This window comes from Acyrthosiphon pisum, chromosome A2 (genome assembly GCF_005508785.2).
Source record: "Acyrthosiphon pisum isolate AL4f chromosome A2, pea_aphid_22Mar2018_4r6ur, whole genome shotgun sequence".
Classification (NCBI taxonomy): Eukaryota; Metazoa; Arthropoda; class Insecta; order Hemiptera; family Aphididae; genus Acyrthosiphon; species Acyrthosiphon pisum.
In genome coordinates, this window is record NC_042495.1 from 57,782,758 (window position 1) to 57,804,655 (window position 21,898).

Sequence of the window (21,898 nt, forward strand, 5' to 3'; positions counted from 1 at the left end):
ATTCAAATAAATAATCGTTTTTTTTTTTATACCTACCTACGTAATATAAAAAAAACATTAAGTACATATTATAATTTATTAAATGAAGAAATAATAATAAGGTAAATAATTTCTTTAATTTTCTATAACGCTATGAAAATACCTATCTCGATCGAAACTTATACGTCTGAAGATATTCATTTTTATTTTATTTTAATCTATAAGAATATGTAAAATATTTGATAATGCCTTTTACAAAGTTGCATTGGCTTATGAACTTTACATTATTTTATGGCGATCATAGTTTTTTTTAATTGCTACTTTGCTATTAAATAATAAATAAATAATTTATAAATCATATTAACAATAATTATTTATAACGATTATTCATTATTTAAACTATTGCCACACATATCATGGGAAAAGCAATTAAATCAATTTCTGTAAATGCAATGAAAACAGGAAAAAATATTTTGGATTCATTAAAATAATTAAATAATTAATTTTTTTTCGTAATTATTATTAAATAACTATAGATTTAAATAGGACATTATATATATAACAACATATCATTAATATACACACAAATGTGATTGAAATAATTTACTGTAAACTTGAATGGTAAAAAAAAATGTAAATACCTTGATTATAATAATGGATAAATGGTTCGATCATATTTTACAAGTTGTATAAATTATAAAATATAAGGTTTTGTAATCTCTGTAATATACAGCTACGTGTTAATCTTGCAAAAAAAAAATGAATTAAAAAAGTGGTCACAGTATACCTACCTACAAGATATAATGTGCGCATTGCGTGTACACATATTTTGAATTATTTAGGTACCATAAAATAAATGATAATAATAATATAGGTGTCTCAAATCACAATATTATTTTACATCACGAGGGTTTTAAAAATTATTATTATTTATTAATGTACGCAATAATAAAAATTAATATTTTTAAACTGATTGCAAACTACAAATTTATCCGCAAATAATTGGTTGAATCATTTTTGTTCACTAACAATACAATTTTCTATAAAATAAATTGGTTTATTACACTACAAGATGTAACAGAATCATTGCAGTATAGGTACTATATTTTATATAACCTATAGTCTATACATTTTAAAATAATTGAAAAACTATAGTTGAACTAAATTAAATTTGCTAAAATTATAACTTTCATACATTTTCTTTAAACAACATTTTTTATCAATGTGAGGTGATTTTAAGTTAATTTTATAATAAATTCCATGGATTCAATATTGATTTGTTTTGGATCGTCATTATGCATTGACACTGTTATAATTTAAAATTTATATTACAAAAGCTTAATTTAATAAAATATTAGTACTCATGTAATAAAACAAATTTGAACACACTCTATCGGTGCATTAATAAATGATCATAACTAATTTTAAAAACACAGCTATGTTGTATTTTAAAATTTGAATATAATATATTACATTATTATCAGTCACTGAAAACTATAATTTTATTTTATTACATTACTTAGGACGATTCCCAATAATATCTATTTGCCTTTTTCCAATATTATTATGATTATCTTCTTTAACTGGAACGAATGAGTACAATTTAATAATAATAATATAATAAAGGTTTTGTTGAGTGAATTTAACTGTATTGTATTATAGTAGGTATAGTAATATACCTACACCTACTACCTTATTATGCATTTATAAAATACATTAAAAGCATTTTAAGTTATAACCAAGCATCTAATTATTCACTGACAACTAAAATGTGTCTCTCTCAAAATACCTTTCTCATTTGAGGAAGAAATAATTTAACTTGTCAAAACTAAAATGCATTGATATTTTGAAAATGATGAATAATTTTAGGTATATTTTCCTTAAATAAAATTATATTCAAGTTTCTGCTCCAAATGTAGAAAAATAATACTCTGAAAAAGCTGGTTTTTAATCCATACTATAGGTTTTAGTTAATTACTGAAATAAATTATTGTTCTCATTTATTGAAATATGATGGACATAATATATAGATGAAACAATATAAATGTTACTTACTAACAGTAAGCAGTGACTGGTAACCACAGCTAAGAAAGCTTTGTCAGACATAACGATTATTATAATATATATATTATAGCGTAGTGTACCTATAATATATTAGTATACAGAAACATAAAACAATGAAAAACATTTTCCTTGTACAATAGTAAAAATAATAATCAATTATGTACCTAATCCTAATGTTTTCCTTAAGCAAACTAAAGATATAACAAAAGTAGGTTGAATGGGTCAATAACGAGTGGTTTTTTTTCTTATATAATACTTGCATTTTATGCATTACGCATTTTCATAATAATATGACCTTAGGTCGCAGGGTACAAATTTTAGTTTGTATATTTTATAAATATTATGAGTAACTATAACCTTTTATTCTAACTTATAATAATTCAAGTTTCACTAACTCCCTCAACTGTTAAACATAATGTAGGTAGGTACCTCTATAGTGTTAAGAACAATATGTAACATTATTACAGGTTAATAACCTCAGATGTTGAAGCCTGATCAACCCGATAAAAAAAATAATAATAATAATAATACGAGTATAATGATAAAAATATTATACAGTGGTGTTGCAGGTATCTCAATTAATTCCCAATGATTGATTATGTTTTGACATATAAAATTACAGACATTTTTCAAACTCCTTACGTTGGTTGACTATTTAGCCAAAACTAACTTATAGGTCGTTTGCCCTGTTTGAGACAACGTTAAGATTGGGCTTAAAATACATATTATAGGAATTTTCACATGATAAATTGATACCAATTCACTAGTGTAATAATATATTGAATTTAAAAATATTTTAAAAATTTAATGCAGAATTGAGTTAGAAAACGTTGTTTTCCAAATCGTTCTCAATATTTCTAATCACTTGTGGTAATATTAAAAATAATATAAGAAACATAATATGGTAATTATATAACACATAAGGTACATACAATTTTAAAGTACTTACCTAATTTTGATTTTAAGTACAGTTACTAGATTTTAGACATTATCAGAAGTAGAGAAAGTATTTAAAATACTTAGGTAGCTACTACGCCCAAATACTTTTTAAAATTATAAAATACGTATTTGAGTACTTAAAATGTATTTAAATACTATTGCTCACTTTTATTCAAAAAATGTATTACAAGACTGTTAAATTGTACTAATATCATATTTTTAAATAGATGCTTTGGTGAATACGATTTTATCAATTCACTCCAATGTTAATAACTACCTTATATGAATTTAATATATCAAATACCTATTTAATGAATAAAAAAAAATACCTAATCAACTGATAAACTGATTGATACTTAATTTCAGCAAAAAATATATGGTGGGCTTAATATTTACTTTCTGGAATTTAAATTCGAACATGACGTCTTTACAAAAATACTATAACAATAACAAAAAAATCTATTGAAATTATTAAAGGGTCTATCGGAATGACTTTATCTATCCAGTAGAAACAACCCAAAAATGTAATGTAGAAAACAAAATAGCCGTCGTACAAAATTTGTTTGAACTGTGCAATAGTCGCAACGCAGGACGTGAGCGTTTCCTGTTGCGGTTTACTCTGTACCTGAAATCGTGTAATTGTATGAATTTTGCTTTTCACGTATCGAAAACAGCAATAATGACGTTGATAACCTCTGCTTCTGCAGTTGCAGCAGAACCCACGAGCAACGTTTCGCGAAAAACGCACTTCCGGCACTTGGATTTTTTACAATTTAATAATTATTTTTTTCGCGTTTATACAACAATGAAAGGTATAGTACAACGGCAATACGAATAATAATAACAACAACGACAAGTATCGGGTTCTTACACAAACGGATTTGACGTCAACGATTCCTACGCGTATCGTCCGTCCGGCGTGTCGAGCGTTAAGCTCGGTGTCGCATCGAAGGGATACTGAACAATGAACGCCACCGTCGTCGCCGCCGTTCCGTCAGGGATGTAAAATACGCGAAACGAAAATGGGACGCGAAACGACGGTGGGCAATTGTGGCGCGAATTCGACACGTATACCTACTTCAATGTCTTCAACCCCAAATACAATGTAGCTGTGCCCCGTCCACTTCGATTGCAGCTGTACCTGTTATAGCCGGCCACGTCTTTAGCCTGTACCTGAGTTTCATCATTTAAAACCCATCGAGTTGTGTAAGAGTTCATTGGTGGGTCGCGTGCTGAGGGTGGGTACTGGGTACAATACCTAACCACGGATAAATTGAGAGCTGTGTGCTACACTCATTATTTCATGTTTTAGAGATGATTTCGTTAAAAAACAAAATAATTTCTAATTTTCTAAATTCTTTAATATTTTTTATTATTATCATTTAAGTGTATTGACTTATTTTTAATGACAGCATTCATTTTAATTTTTCACTTCTATACTCCAAAGCAGAATGCATATTTTTTAGAGTACTTTGATACATAGAAATATAATTTTAGACGATTAGTTTAAGAGTTATAAATATTTCAAGTTTAGATGAGTAAAGTAAATTTATATATAAGGTTTACACCGCATTTTGCCTACACTGCAAAATGTTGGTCCACTACTCCATTACTCTAAAGTTGAAGTAGTTATAAATTATAATTAATAAGCAACTTGTCAAAAATTTGATTATTATAGATCAAAACACTTAAAATATTTTTCTACCTCGGAATATGAAAAAAATGCATGTTGCAATTCAAAAGAGTAAAAACTAATTATAACGATAAAAAAGTAAACTTATAATAATTTTCCAAAAATTTTGTTTTGTAACGACTTTAAATGAATTAATACATAATAATTATGTATAAGAAATATTTTCAATAACGTTAGTAGTTATTGAAATAATGAGTGTCTTAACGTTAACGTTAAATGGATCACCCCGTATAGCGTCTACAGTTCTACCGTGTTCTTTTATATCATAGCATTGTTATTGTTTCGTCTCTTCAGTTTGGTTTATTTGTTAACTGCCCCTCCCCCCTCACAAAAAAACTTGATGGATTATTTTTAATTTCACTGTAAAAAGCTAAGTTACTTAAACTTGTCAATTAAACTAGGTAAGTTAAATAGTTGATTAGAAACTTAATTAGTAAGTTAAGTTATAAAGTCAAAAATAAATTAACTTTTTAGCTCTAGATACTTACATTTCTTAACTAATTAATGCATAGCTTTACTATTTGATCGTTAAAAATATAATTTATAATTTATATTGTTATAAATATTGAAAAAAAGGTCTTAGAGGAATCTATCTCTTAATATACCTAATACGTTATAAAATTTTTTTTTGGTTATATTTTTGAAATTCCCGTTGCTGAGAACTATTTTACTTTTGACCCCTGAAATAGTAACTACATCTAATTTGCTACTTTTACTACCCTGAAAGGTAACGTCTGACGGTAATAAAAACACACATCATTGTAAAATCAATACATTCATCGCTCCGCTCAGAATTTAAAATCTAACTTGAGAAACGAAAACAAGGTAATGCGGACTATCGTAACTATCAACAATATAGACAAATATAGCTTCATAAACAAAAAAGAAAATTAGATAGGCAAACCGTAAATGAGAGAAGCATATAATTGTGAACATATTTTAAAAAACCTAAAAATATATTTTACATTCAATTTCTATACAAGTTAATAATAGTTTAAAACAAAATCTAAAAAATTTGAACTAATGCAGTTTAGAATAAATAACGGGAAAAGACATATAAGTGAATAGACAAATTTAAATCAACAAGTTGCACTTAATTTATGCAGTTAATGTAAATGTTAATGTTAATGACCTTTATACAGATGAAGAATACGTAAGTTATTTAAATCTGGCAATTTCAATTTCATTTGAAAATGTTAAGATAACTACATAATATTTCGTTATCTTAGAGCTTAAAAATGAGCTAGAAAAATAAAAATAGCTTATGGCAGTATGACCAGTTATTTGAAAAGTACTGGTTTTTTTTTTAATATTGGAAAAATTGAACTACATAGAAATCCTAGAACAGGCAAAATTTCTTCAAGATATATATGTAGATGATTTAGGAAGTTCTTTCCCCAATGAATATATTCAATTTAAATGTCATTTAAACTTTAAAGAACCTCGAAGTTGATGAAATGCCAAAAAACATTCAGCAAATGCTTATTATCTAAATACCGTATTCGCTGTAAATTATTTTCAGGAATATTTATTGGGCAGAAGTGCAGGACAACCAACCAAACTTAGCGATCACTCCAATTTGCAATATGACAACAGAAAACTTGTCGTCACGATTCACTAAATTAAAATTTGAATTTGACTTATAAAACACTTCCCGGGTTTTTGGATTACTAAAACTGTTTGTTATTGAGATACGGTTAGAGACGTTATTGGTGAACAAAATTTTAGAGAGAAAAGGTAAAATGGATCTAAATTATTTTGATTCAATCAATTTAGAAAAGTTTAAAGAAAATCAATTAAATGAGGAATTTCACAAAGGTATAACTTCCGATGGGTGAAAATAATTACTCAAAATATATACAAAAATTAATTTTTGATCACAAATGATATTTTATTTTTCAAAAACGGGTCGTTACACAGAATTAAAAATATGTTGATTGTACCAAAAAACTAGACAAGCAGTTAAATAGTGTTAAAATTGTATTACGAATCAGTATTAACAGCACATTTTGGTAAGCAAGATAAAAGAAAAACTATTATTTGTGAACAAAATTAATTTATAAAACTTGTGCTTCATGTTAATCTTCGAAAAGCTCAAATGGTAAAACCCGGGGCTTGATACTGTCCCCATTAATAGAGATTAAAATGTTTTTATTTATTTAGCATTTTCCATACATGATAACATTTTCAAAATATTTCGTCTCTTTTTGAGCTATTTATAGCAATTTAATATTTTCAATTTACTTTTTTTCCTTTAAGAAATACTAAAATTATTAATAGGTAATTAGAAGAATAAAGTAATAGTAAAAAAAAATGTCGAGTATATTGTTATTGTTTGAAAAAAAAATTAAAATATAATGTATATACTCTGAATTTTATGATGTTGGTTATAATTTATTATAAAACAGTTTTATAAGTTCCTACCATGTGACATGTACCTACCTATTGGTGAACTACTGAACTACATTAACTAGACTATACTAGAATATATCTACTATTTAGAATTCTAGAATACCTAATGAGTAATGGCTAGTTACAGTAATACCTACTTCCCTGGCTACGCGTAACGGAATAATTGGTTTACAAGAGTTGAAGTCCGTGGTGGATTTAAGGGTTAAAATAAATGAGAAAATCCATAACAGAAAAAATATATCAGTATCATAATTACGACATTTTTATTTTTATTAACCTAACCTAACCCCACAATGGAAAATTATACTGTAGTTTGCAATTTAAAATGTATACATTTTTTTTTCGGAAAACATTTTGAAAATGTCAACTACGAACTACCTATAATTTAGTTGGGTCCCAGTATACATATTAAGAGAGGGGCCCGTCGGCATTTGTTGACTAAACGTCCGTTAAATTCACCACTAGTCGAACTACGCAATTTGTCATTTGGAGTAGTTATTTTACCAATACAATAATTATTTCGATAATTTTTATCAATTATTAGATAGAGTTATAATTTATCATTTCATTATGTTGAAATCAAATCATTCCCGTAAATTTAATATCATATAGTTTTACAGTCAACACTGAAATTTCCCCAGCAATTTTTTAGTTTACTGTACAATGTACAATATATAATATCATAATTATTAAAACTATATTAATACATATTATTTACCTTAGTAACGATTTCTTAGATAATAGGTGACTCTTGTTCTGAATGCCGAAACATTGAAATTTCCTAAAAATTTCCATGTAAAATATCGAACATTGAACAAATACTTTATTATTTGTAAGCATTTAAAGTTCAATAGGAGGTGTATCAGGGGACGACCCTTGAAATTATACTGCACTGTTCCGTTTCTCTGAACCTCAAATACTTATAAATAATAAACTATAAATTCAAATCGTTCAATAATCAATAATATTATGATACATTAAACCATGTGTACCTTAAAAATGGCTCTGTTTTTTCTTTAGCATTGCCTATTAAAAATATATTTTGATAAATTAACTCCATTAAATAGTGCAATACAATATGAAGTATGCATTCTACAGTTTTAATAATCATGAATGTATATTTTAATGAATTATTATTATTTTTCAATTAGTCTATAGCAAATAATATCTCCATGCTTTTCTGTACGCTGTAGTTTTCCATTGAGCTCATTTTAAGGAGTGACTCCTCTCATGTAGTCCTTAATTATTTGGCTGATACACCTCATTCTAGGCCTCCCTCTCGGTCTTATGTGCCCCACAATTCCTTCAGTTATTAAGCTCTGTAATTCATCATCATATATTAGCGTGCGTCCTATCGTCTGCGTCCTTTCATGTTTTTTTTATTTAAGCAATATTTAAAGTATCCATTTATGTTCGATTTCTTTTAATGCATAATTTGTTCAGTCAAACTTTTTTGTTGTACCTTTTTTCAACACGTCATATCCTAGGATGAGTTTCTTATTTCTCTTCTTTTTATCACCCTAACATTTTAACAAAAATATCAAAAATACAAACAATTTATTGAAAAATAATACTTTTTCTACAATTTATACATGTGAAGTACAATGTCAGTTTATGGGAAATGGTCGTTGAGTTTAAAGTACCTATGTTGTACATTTTTATTTATATTTTGTTCATAGAAATGTATATCGAATAAGTAATAATAGAATGACTTAATTATACTAAAGTTTAGTTGCATATTTTGTTTTAATAATAAACACAGACGCGTGTGAATAAAATATAATTTTAGATTATAGTTATTAAATTTGAATAATCTTAAGTATTCTTGCTTTAAGCACAATGCATTATCGTTAAAACTTATAAAACAAAACTTCATAAGTAGGTACATTTTAATTTAAAGTGATTACTATTATAACAAAATGGAAACATTTTTTAAAATATTTTTCATAATTCCTATTTCATCTAAAAACTAAGTTTCTATGATAATATTATGATATATGAAAATAAAACTTTACGAGTTAAGTAAGTGTAATAAAATAAACATCAATAAATTAACTTGTATTAATTTAAAACCATGTAACTCAACTGTGCATAATGCTAATAGTTTTTTCATCTGTTTGTTTGCCTTAATTCATTCATATTTTTTACGTTCACATTTCGTATTGTTTAATTTAATTAAGTCATAATTTCTAGTTATTACTTTTGTTTTCACAACAATAAACACTTGTATTTAGAAACGTCATAATTTCGCACGAATAATTTTAAATGTAATTTAATATAGTACATTTGAAAATGTACATTAAAAATACCAAATATTATTAATTATTATCAATTGTTATTTTACTATAGTTCCTATGAATTGCAATTAATTAAAAATAATTAATACCTGTAGGTTCTTATTTGAGGGCGAAAATCAAATACGTGCTATTTCTAAAATTATCAAAATTGAGTTAAACATAAATTCCGATTGTAAAAACAGCAGGGAATCAAATGGCGATGTCAGATTTTGCCAATTCGTACTACTGTCTATTTCCCATGGAAAATTGATGTTGAACATTCATCATTTCTGCAAAATGCACTATGCCCATAGGCAAAATCATGTCAAAAAGAATTATTTTCAAACTGCATAAAAACTCACTATTTTATATGCTATATTTTAGTGTAGACCAAATAATAATTGAAGAAAAACGTACTATTTCCGAATTGAAGCAAAAAGTTATATTTTCCACATTAAATTACAGCTATACTAAATAAATTATTTGCAAAACGTACTATTTCCCAATGTAAGAAATGTAGTTGACATTTAAATTTAAATTTTTAAATTTCTTAGTAATTAATTATTTAATGGAAATATAATTTGGGACTTCGTTATTATATTTTATTTACTAGTTGGTGCAACTGATGAAATTCGGTTTTTGTTTTGGCGGTGAATGTATTAATAGACAATTTCGTTCCAAAATGCTGTATCATACAATAATAACACGCTTTACCTACTATATATATAGTCATATGACCTCTAGTTATTATTATTTGTTTTTAAATTGTTGTTAAATGGTTAGTATCGTTTGTAAATGTGTAAATTATTTAAATCAATATTTACTGCCATTAATTTTTTTTAATTCATCACAGTGTTATACATATATTATCTGACTAGGTTAAAGTCTTAGTTAAATACTAGGCAGGTACTGATTGTAAAAAAAAACCCTGCTTTGATGCTACGCCTCAAATAATCATTTTTGAAACAAAAATTCGATAAACATTATTTACTCGTTCATATTAGATACATCCCCCATATGATGGGCTTCCAAATATTTTTAACTTAACTTAATAAAAAGTTGAAAACCGCTTTGTATTTTAAACACTAAAAACCATACGAAATGTAGTATTTATTTATGCATATGACAAATTAGCAATTTAGCATAAAGAAACAACTGTTTACATGAAAAAATTAATATTTTAACAGTGCTGTTATAATGTCATTATGTTAACTATATTTATCTAATATGGCCATAAGATTATAGATCTTTGATCAATCCGATTTATATCAGGCGTGTATGCGAACAAAAAATTCGGGGGGGGGGGGATTGTTAATATTTTTAAAACATACAATTTTTTTTTTATTTTTTTTTTTTTGAAACAAGCGTATTTATATAATATTTTAGTTTTCCAGACTTGGAATGAATAAACACAAAACATAAATTGTAAACTAAAAAACTACACAATATATAACTGTTGAGTAAATAACAAAAAACACTGAGAAGCTTGTTAATTTTGTAAAAAGCTTTTGTAAACCCGTCTTATACATACGTTCGTATTTCGTTTGTAAAAAAAAAGATGCCCAAAGTATGCCAATTATATGTGAAGCGTAAATAATACCAATACGAGTTGTTTAATCTTACATTTAAATCTGAATATCTTAAGATTAATTTTTCCAGTGCAGTACTATGTACTGATGATAAAGGCTGCTATAAGGCTTTTCTTGTTTTTGTCTAAAGAACAAAAAAAAAAAAATATACGACTAGTTAGCAAATAGTATGACTTATTATAAACCAAGATGAGATGTTTTTGTATTAATAATGAAGTAAATACTTACGACAGTTAGTAAAACAACCACTTAACCGTTGTGATTTCAGAAATATTTCAAGGGGTGATTTAACATAATGTATAAATATATTTTTTTAGCAATAACTGCAAGGTAATTATTTTATTAGCTTATAGGTATTAAAATAATTAAGGTCATTACACACTATATGATTTACATTAGATTATTACTTTTATACATTTCAATTTTTTTTTTTTAAATATAAGATATTAATTTATTTACATCTGCAATGGTCTGATTGTTTTATGATATTTCTGGTACTATGTAGAATGCACTTCTGGCCTCTGTATTATTTGGACAGTGAACTATAATGTATCTAATTATCACTTGCACATAGTACATTGTCATAATGGAGGTTCAGTCTTTGCCATCCGATATGAGATCATCGTGTGAACAATTCTGATCATGTTTAATGAAACTACTTCCTTACAGTTTAATGATTTATAAGGTCTGACCAGAGCTAAACGGAGTGTTTTATTTTTCTTAATTTGCTATTAGTATAATATTATATAATATTACGATGAGTAATAAAATGTCACAAAAGACGTCAGAAATGTAATAAAATAAAAATCAAAAGGTAACGAATGACTAAAATTCGTTCCTATCTAGCTATTTATGGCTTTCCAAAATATAATATCATTAAGTACATAGAATCATGGCAATATTCGATAAATATATGACGTATTTTTATTGCTTCTATGGTGCATTTGCTTATATATAAACTCTATTCCGAACACGTGAATTACGGATTAGAATTTTATATACTATATAGAGAATTAATTTGAGGCTAAAACGCGACTCGACTATGTTGATTAAAGTGCTTACAAGACGTTTTGAAATAAACTAAATAATAAAGTACTGTTTGGAAAATAAATTTGAGCATACCATATTTTGAGTTAATATCTGATCGTTATGCGGATCGTAATAACCATGCGTACGAAAATAAATTGTTGTCTAGAAAACACAGACAGCACTCGACGTTGAATAGAATAGTAGTACATTATTAGGTAAAAAAACAGAAGTATTTTATGCGTAGGTACTGATTATGTTAGCCACTAATCTGATATTTTACAACATTATTCGAGTTAGAGTAAATTGTATACACTTTGGTCATAATTTAGGTTTTTGTATCGTTCTACCGTAGTAGGTATATGTAATGGACATATTTTATGTTTAATATACATAAACCACATTACACTAGAATCGTGTTCATTATATTATTGTAAGCATCGCCAGTATACGAAGATGGGTGAATTTTCGTTGACATCGTCGTATTTTGTACGAACGCACAACGAATAAAATAAGTCGATTCAGAACACGAATGATTTGAGCTATTCGTATTTTTCTAACAACTATTATACAATAATATCGATTTACTTGTACCACGAGCATTCATTGAGGGTGTCAACAATTTTTTACACGTAGACGCAAGCCGTTGACTTGCACGGTGTATCGGTAAACTGCGTAATGGATAGTTTTGGATTACAATATACAAACTTGAAAAAGTGTTCAATATCAACAAGTTATCCGGGTCGGGCGAATACGGTAATTTTTGGATTTTTTTCTCTCATTTATTCCGGTGGTGTTCGATGCGATATTGACTCGAACGCGCTGAGAGAGTAGTAGAGAGAACTACAACTGATGGAGAGAAAAGGTTTTTAATGAATTCGATAAACGGTCCCCGGACGATATTTTGTCCACTGACGTCCGGTCGCGGTGTCGGATTGTGCCATCGGCCGATATGGTGCCGACAATGCGAATTAAAGGAAACGGTCAATTTATTATTCTCTGGAAGTATACATATACCTATGTCGATCCGGGGGATTTCGTACGGCGCGGCGGTCTCGGTGCATTGTGGTATTTGCCCTTAAACACCGTGTTCAGGCTCAGCCGTTTGCTTTGTCTCCATATTATATTTTAATCCCACCGGTATTCGGTTCACGCACGTGTTTATCCGGACTACCGGGCACACGTGGAAAACAAACTAATAGGCGATGGGTTGCGCCACTTGGGCGGATGGCAATAAAGATTAAAAAAAACGTAACATTTTTTTTTAACATAATGAAAAAAATATCAGATGGGATACATATTATACCGAGTGTAGGGCATTCGTAACGGTGGTTTGCTGCCTCATAACCCTGGTCCCCGATTGGCGCAGTAATATTATTATTATTGTTATTATTATTATTATTAATATACATTATTATACACAATCGAGTCGCGTTAACTGAAATAAACTACAAAAGACCAAATAAAAACTTCGAGTTGTATATTATTATGACGAAATGAAAATATTATCAAATTGTATTGATAATTAATGTAAAAACAATAATATTATAATGTGTACCTACCTATTGGCTATAGCATGGGTCAGCAATAGGCGGCCCGCGGGCTAAATCCGACCCGTTGAGGGGAAAATCTGGACAGCCAAGAATATTATTTTTACTGCTATTTTCCGCACATTATAGATATTTTATCTATTTGTATGTGTTATTTGTATGTTTTTTGGCTCCACATGTACATAATATGGGAAACTTCGTTTTCCAAAATTACATTTTTAAAGAATCGATATCGTTAAAGATTAACTTATCTCCACATTGAAAACATTCTGCGCATTAGTTGTTCCCCAAGAGTACCAAATTTTAAAAAACTGACTAATATTATATTATATTGAATAATTTGCTTTAAATAGCTTGAACTGTATTTTCAACACAAAAATAAACACATTCGGTATATTAACAAATATTTAAGTTTTTTTCTGGTCCTTGAACATTTTTTTTTCAAATTATCTGGACTGCCATAGAATTTAATTGCCGACCCCTGGGCTATAGCCTATAAGTAAAACAATTTAGTTTTATTACTTTTTAAAAATCGAAAAACAAGACATTTTATAGTAATTAGTAGTTATATAGAGAATGTGTATTAACACGATTATCGTTATTTAAAAAAAGTATTAATTAATTATTAATAATTGCCATTTCGGTTGTTCACGAACAAAATATTGTAATTTAATTTACCCATTGCTTCTCCTACAAGACATTGTGTTTCATATAAATCATACCAGTCATCCACGCCTTTTGATTTGACATTTTGACCTGTAATATTTATTAATGGAACCTATTTATAAGCTTTTTCACCTTTTTAAAACATCGTGGCTTAGCGGATATTCCGATAAAATTTTTCCAAACCTGACACATAAACACATTTGAACAATTGTCCGTTCCTTTAATTGCAGCATTCACTTGAATAAGATTCAAATTGGGTATGCACTTAAAAAATAATACACTCTCGTTGTAGTTAAATATATCGCAGGATAAAATTCTTTTGTAATATACTGAAATACTGAATAATATAATATAAATCTCTCTTTATATTTGTTTTTTGAATTCCTGAATTAAAATATCATCGACAGACATTAGATAATGACATTCAAATAAATGATGACGTTTACAAGTCATTGTCTGTTTTAATTCGTTACATGCGTGTATATTATAATATACACGTGGTATATTATATGTATATATTATTACGCCTTTCGAGTATTATTGTTTGAGGGTTACCTATACGCCATTTGAAACTGTATTTGATTAAAATTATTCACGCAAAATCAATTTTTAAGTTAATAATTAATTAATTAAAATACAATTATAATACGTCAAAATAAATTAATAAGCTGATTTAAATATTATTATTTAATAATATTTATACCAAGTGCTCATAAGAAAAAATAACAGAACATTAATTTAAAAAAAACATTCATACGTACATATTAAAAAACTATACATTTACCTGTGAAAAATTAAACTATGCAAAAAGTTATCGTTTTGCGTAAATTGGTATATTTTTTAAAAAGAAACTTATTATTGAATAAAGTTATATAATCATTATACTAAAATCTTCAGTTAACTTTTTATACATCAAAGAGACGTTTTTCCAATTTTAAAATGAATTTAGATGTCATCGAGAGCAGGCATGTAGTGTGCTCAGGATCACTTTAGGAAGGGGGGCACAGAATTTAAACATTTATAGACACTATTATATTTTAAATTAAATAATCAATTCATTTCTAAGCCAGTTCATCAAACACTTTTTTAAAGTTAATTAAAAATGTTCTATGTACCTAATACCTATATTATTGTTTTTTTAATTACGGTTACCTAGCGGTGATTCGAGTATACCACGCCTTACCATATAATCAATATCGTGATTGTGTTAACATTGTGTGGTCGTGGGGATGACTATCGAAGTAATATTTATTATGACGCATGTACGGATATCCGCGTGTGTGTATTTTAAATTTATACAAACATAATATTTTAATAAGTTAAAATTTCACTAACCAAACATGTATTTCTGAGAGAGGGAATTGGTTTTAAATTGAGACAACGACACCATCGGAGAAAATAAGGGTGCATCTATGAAGTAATAGTAATATAACAATTAAATTAATGTATACAAATTACTTGTTATAAATAAATTTAAAATAGATTACGCTTTGTTTATGGGAGCACCAACATATTGTGTCTAAGGATATAATATAAAACGATTATACGAGTACATCAGTGTAGAATTGTTAGATAATTGTTAAATAATTTTTTAATTTAAACGTATTGATATACAATATACTATATACCAGATACCTATATTATATTATGGGATATGCGTACGTGGATAATTCTGAATCAGTCTTTAAAGGTAGATAAAAATGAACTAATACAGTATATATTTGTTTGATAAAAATGTCTCAACCGTTGTGAAAATTAAATTTACTATATAAGTTCTATAACCTACTGTATTCATGGTATACTTTTAGGTCCTTTAAAAGGAAATGTAATATTGAATTATAGTCTCCGGTGCTCTAGAGACAATAATATTATTGTAATATGCCAAAGTAAATAACATTTTATTAAATAAACAAAATACGAACATTATATTAATATACATATTATTATTTATTGTAAAATAATGTATTATGGCCTGTACAGCAATAACCCCATAACAATATTAATATAATAAATAATAATAATATAATATATTATGATATCGACTATATAATATGTAGATATTAAATATACGATACCGTTTAACACGTTTTGCTAGGTGTATAATTTTTCTGACATACATAATATTAATGATATTATATAAATGTACTTAACGTTACCTACTTTGTTACGCAACAGAATATGAAACTATACGGTTATAGTGAAGGTACTTCAAAAGGAAGTTGCCGAACAATGAAACAGTAAATTCAATCTGGCCTTACATTAGGATCATGGAAATATATTTTATTGGTGTTTTGTTATTAATTATTATCCATACGAAATAGTTGACAGATAATATGAGTCGAATGACACCAGGCGACCCTAAGGCTCGGTGTCAATGTAACTAATTCAAAACGTGTACAACGTGCATTTTCGTATTGAAAAGGACATACCTACATATATAATGTAATTTAATGTTTATACTGTACGATACAGCCGCAGCGTTAGCACGTTTCGCGATCAGTTAAAAACTAAAACTCACTTATTGCTATCGTTTCGCAGATCGACAGAGTAGTATGTGTGTGTGGTTTCACTATTTGCGCATAAAAAAATACAATTTTTTTTAACTAACTATAGCCCGCACTCGTGACCTCAGACGTAATATTTTGTTGTACTCTACGTGATACCATTGGGATTCGAAGACGTTTTTGTTAGGCGGTTCACGTTAAATTTTCTACAGTTACGCGTTCTTCGGACGTTTTATGCAATATTTTATACTCTCACTCTCAGTGTTCCGTCTGTAATTTGATGACCACCCAATACTCTTATCATATGTTTACTTCTAATGGCATTTCCAAAACGTCAAGCCTCAATCGCTCTACGTTTTGAGCTGGCTGGCTGTATCGTCTGGCCACGTTAAACCTATCGATTTCGTTTCGTTTAAAAATACTGGACTTTGTGTGTTGCTCAAAAATATTGTCAAACATTGTTAAGACGTATATAAATTACGTACAATCAAGTATACGTTTGAATATTATTCATTATACAGCATAAATAATAACAATACGAACACTAAATGTACGCACGCAAAACGAAATTATAACGATATTAAATGTTATACAATTAAAATAATTAACAATTTATAAGTATTATAAATTATAATAAATTCCAATTAAAATGATTTTCGAAGTGATTTAAAGCAAATTGATTGCTGTGCACTATGTATTTTACTAAAATACTAAATATTACAAACAGCCAAACAACATCAACGTAGTTGTAAAAACAGCTGCAGTTGGTATAGTATTGTAACTTGTAAAAGGTACCTAGTGAAATAATTAATACTTCTCAGTTTGAATCTCACGATAGCGTCGTGATTTATATAATATTTATGATGTTAAATTTCAATGTATCCGAGAATGTAATAATGTGTTGTTTATTATATAATATTGTTCTTTTACAGTAGGTACGTCTGTTATTTGAACTAAAATTGAACCCATTCATTATAGTCGATTGGTTTGTAGTTTTTAATGAACATTAATGTATCTGTATGTATTAATAACAATTAACTCGGCCAGTAAAGTACTACAAACTAAAAATAACACTGATAACGAGATGAATTTGCCATTTGTAATTTTGTCTTGGACAATTGGATGGGATATATTCGCGAGCGCTCCACTTCCAAATAAAAATTGCGGACGTCCATTCAAAATTGTGTTTCTGCTATTGGCATCGTGGACGATCAAAATAACTACTTTCTTGAAAAAAAAAACACACTCACACATGATATGATAATAAATTATGAAAATAATGATTTACTCATCTCTACCTATAAGCACAACTCGGATGAAATATTATGTTGTTCCGACATTCAACATTTTATAATAATAATACTATTGTTATTTTACCTACGCGTGTGCGCATCTCGGTAAGCACCTGCCTGTACTATTGGTATTCTCGTGCACACAACATAATATTATCGTGGTGCTACGTCACTGTGATTTTACCACTACCATTGAGAAAAAAAACCAAATCACAACACCCCAGCGGTCCGTGAACCGTTCGTCGTCGTGTAACATGTTTTATCGTGAAATTTATCGTCCACGCAGTGCCCGCTTAGTTGCTGTTCGTTCATGGTGTTCCGATATAATTCGTTGAGCCACCATAATAATAATTATACTGTATATTATTACTATATAGTTCGATTCGGATACGTTTCAATAATAGACACGAGACCTCCGTATTACTACCGGCATAGATTTTTAAATAATTCCAATCGCGACGTTTTAGGTTACACGTATACCTCCATAGGTGTATTATAGACCGCATTATCACCGTTATTCAACTGTACTAGACGATAAAGCTCGTCCGAACGAACGCGTACACAGGCTCGACGTTTGCTGGTTCGTGGATTAAGGATTTGATAACAGAACGTGAAAGGTACGTGGAGTTTATTCAAAAACTGTATTTTTTGTGCAACACAATGAATGGGAACGAGGTTTTAAATTTTTAATACAAATTAAAAAAAATCTAATTTTTACGTGACAAGAAATTCAATCTACACCGTTAAGTAGAAAATATATAATTTTGAATATCCTGCAGTAATTGCGTGGATATATTTTTATTTTTAATAACTTCAGTAGGTACCTACCTATGTTACTAAGCCAGTAGTAAGTTTGTTGTTGATACTTCAAATTTTAATATCTCAAATAACAAAAACACATTTTTATAACAGCCCCTCTAACGAATGTCTTTAAAATTATTTTTAAACGTGTTATTTTGAAACTAGAAAGTCATTTTCTTTAATAGCTCAACAATAATTTAACACAAAAGTTAAAGATAACTTTGCTTTTTAGTTTACCTATAGTACACACTATACATAAATGCATTACTCTAGAATAAAATAAAATTCATGTGGTTTTATTTCCATCTTGAACTGTTGATTATGACGATAAGGTATAATATAGCCGATATAGCCAATATACAATTTGAGAAATACACGTTTTTATTTTTATATAAGAAAAACTTTATTCTTCGAGAATAATGTAGATTTAAGACATGACAAATAGTTATTACTAGAGCATTTCACAAATGTTATTATAGTTATGCTTATATTTCATATTGTTTTGTATCAAAAGACACATGTTTATATTTGAAGTTTTGTTGTTAGGTTTTTACATAAACATGTGTGTTATGTGTAACACGTGTTAAAAATAAAACATAAGTAAATTATAAAATACTTCTAGGGTGAGTGGAAACTTGAGTGTTATAGTAAATAAATTATAAAATAAAAATATCTAATGAACTATTTAGCATAAAATAAAATTTGACTATGTATAAATTATTGTTTTAATCGTGAAATTAAAGTTCAGTTCTATAAGTAAACTTTGGCCATCATATGTAGAAAGATAAGTATTATAATATTATTATCTATGTGAGTATACATGTATTTTGTTCTAAGCATTAATTTAAACAAAGCTTCTTTATGGAAGATTGTTCATTTTTGATTTTAGTAACTTTTACATAATGCGTGTTTTCAAAAATATAGGTATAATGGCATACAAAAATAGTTTACAGGTATTATTTTCGCTCTATATTGAACATTAATAAGTGTTCCATTTTATATTGATTAATGTTCTATATTATCTATTGATATCGATGATAATTAAAATAAAAGGTCGTCTTTGATAATTTTTTGCAACTTAATGATGAATAGGTTAAAAAATATTGTCCAAAATATTATAATGATTGTTAATATATAGCTGAGATCAACTCATAATTATTTATTATATACCTACATTTTTTTTATTTTCAGTATGATTTATTATAACTCATAATATATATTTTTCGATTTTTGTAACATTATTCGATGTATGACCTTCAGTTATAATTTTTTTTTTAGGTATTTTATATTAATATTATTTATATAAATTCCCTCTTTTTCAAAACATTTAAAATGTCGATTGTTATTTATTCAAGACGACCATTATTATTTAGCCATACTCGTTTTTTTTTTTTTTTATTACTCTAAATAGGTCCTTATTATAGTACTTTAAATTCAATATCTCTATATCGTATTATTATTTAATAATGTACCCTTGTTTTTATGTAGGTAAGCCCATTCCATTTTAGATAGTAGAGCGATGAATGTACTGTTGTAGTGTTGTGCTATTGTTTGCACTTTTATTTGTGTTGCACTAGTTGTTTTTCTCCCTATATTTTATTTATTTTTCAAAATTGTTCTTCTTCTTATTATTTTTTCATTCATACAAAAACGTATTTTGTTGATTAATTTTACTTAATTTTTTCTTATTCTTCTTAGTGTTTTTTTTAGCTTAGCTTATCTGATATATTATATGCATTATTCAAACTTGTTTTATCCACTGTACCCTAGCTATTCGACAATAGGTATACCTGGATGATTTATATCACGATCTTCTTACATATAAATCTGCGTTATATTGTTAAAAATAATACTTTTATCTTCTTATATAAATATATTGTAATAATATTATGGTTTAATAATATATATATTATATAATATATACAAGCAATATTTTTAAAAATTGTTTTTCTTTTGTTATATTTATAATACCTACCTACTGTATAGTTTTTCTTGTCATGTTTTTATAATACAATTATATATTATATTATTTAATTTGACATATATATAAAATGTTTATATTATTAGTATTTAGATTTTTGATATAATAAATGATAATGCTAAATAAATAGGTATACTGATATACTACAATAATAAAGATATCACTTTAAAAAATACCTATAATACTAAATGCACGATAATTTATACATATAATATAATACCTAATATAGTATTTGCGCAATTTATTTTTAATTGAAATACATTCTGAAATGACCACAACAGTGGCAGTCTATTAAATTTGTATTTCACGCGTGTATAATAGCGAAATTATATTATCTATAATTAAAGGGTATTCAATATGATATTAATATAGTGTAGAGTAAATTCATAAAATAACCATTTAGTCATTTACGAGCTAATACAAAATTGATATAAATCAGAATTAACTGCAATAATATTAAATAAAAATTATTCGTTAGATAAGTCACAATTATTTATCTGAGCTGTGCATGGAATTATCCAGTTTTATATTTAGTTCAACATCTGAACAATATATTAAAATCGTACTTACTATACTAATACATGATTGTTCATAATTTCTAAATATTAAATTTAATGGCTTGTCACATAAGTATTATTATTATGTATTATTAAGTAAGTATAACAAATAATTCGAAAATCATTATTCATTTCCTACAATGTAAATACCAAAATAATTCAACTTAGTATCTTTTGTCATATTTTGAAATGATTAACTAAAGTCAATGTCCTTGACTGCAATTTATTTATAAACAATAATTAATGCTGGGAAATCTAAAATAATCATATCAAAATAACTTGGTATAATACTTTGTAAATAAGTATTTTTTTTTTGCAATTTTACCAAATATTTTTTATCATTATGAGCTAGCTTTATGAATATTATATTATAATTTTATATTATATTTTTTTTTTGTGTCTGTCATCACCTTTTAAGACAGTAAAACTGCTTGGATTTTCTTCAACAGTAACTTTTATGATTGGAAAGTGAATCTAGTTGGTACTTTGGGGGGTCAAAAGTAAAAATTTCTCAGTAGTTTTCAAAAGCGACGTGAAAACAAAGAAAAATTAAAGAAAACGGGATTTTT

General features: G+C 27.3%; 2 protein-coding genes across 3 annotated transcripts in view; one reads left to right on the forward strand and one right to left on the reverse strand.

Moving 5' to 3' along the window:
* LOC100162577 (glutamate-gated chloride channel alpha-like) overlaps positions 1-3,956 on the reverse strand; it is a 126,154-nt gene extending 122,198 nt beyond the window's left edge. The window contains 1 exon segment of the mRNA XM_029490403.1: positions 3,608-3,956. The gene's annotated coding sequence lies outside the window, so the exon portion shown is untranslated.
* Positions 3,957-18,254: 14,298 nt separating this feature from the next.
* Positions 18,255-21,898, forward strand: part of LOC100162616 (glutamate-gated chloride channel) — a 99,981-nt gene continuing 96,337 nt past the window's right edge. For both annotated transcript variants that reach the window (XM_029490208.1, XM_029490209.1), the window contains exon 1: positions 18,255-18,607. The gene's annotated coding sequence lies outside the window, so the exon portion shown is untranslated. The remainder of the gene's footprint in view (positions 18,608-21,898) is intronic.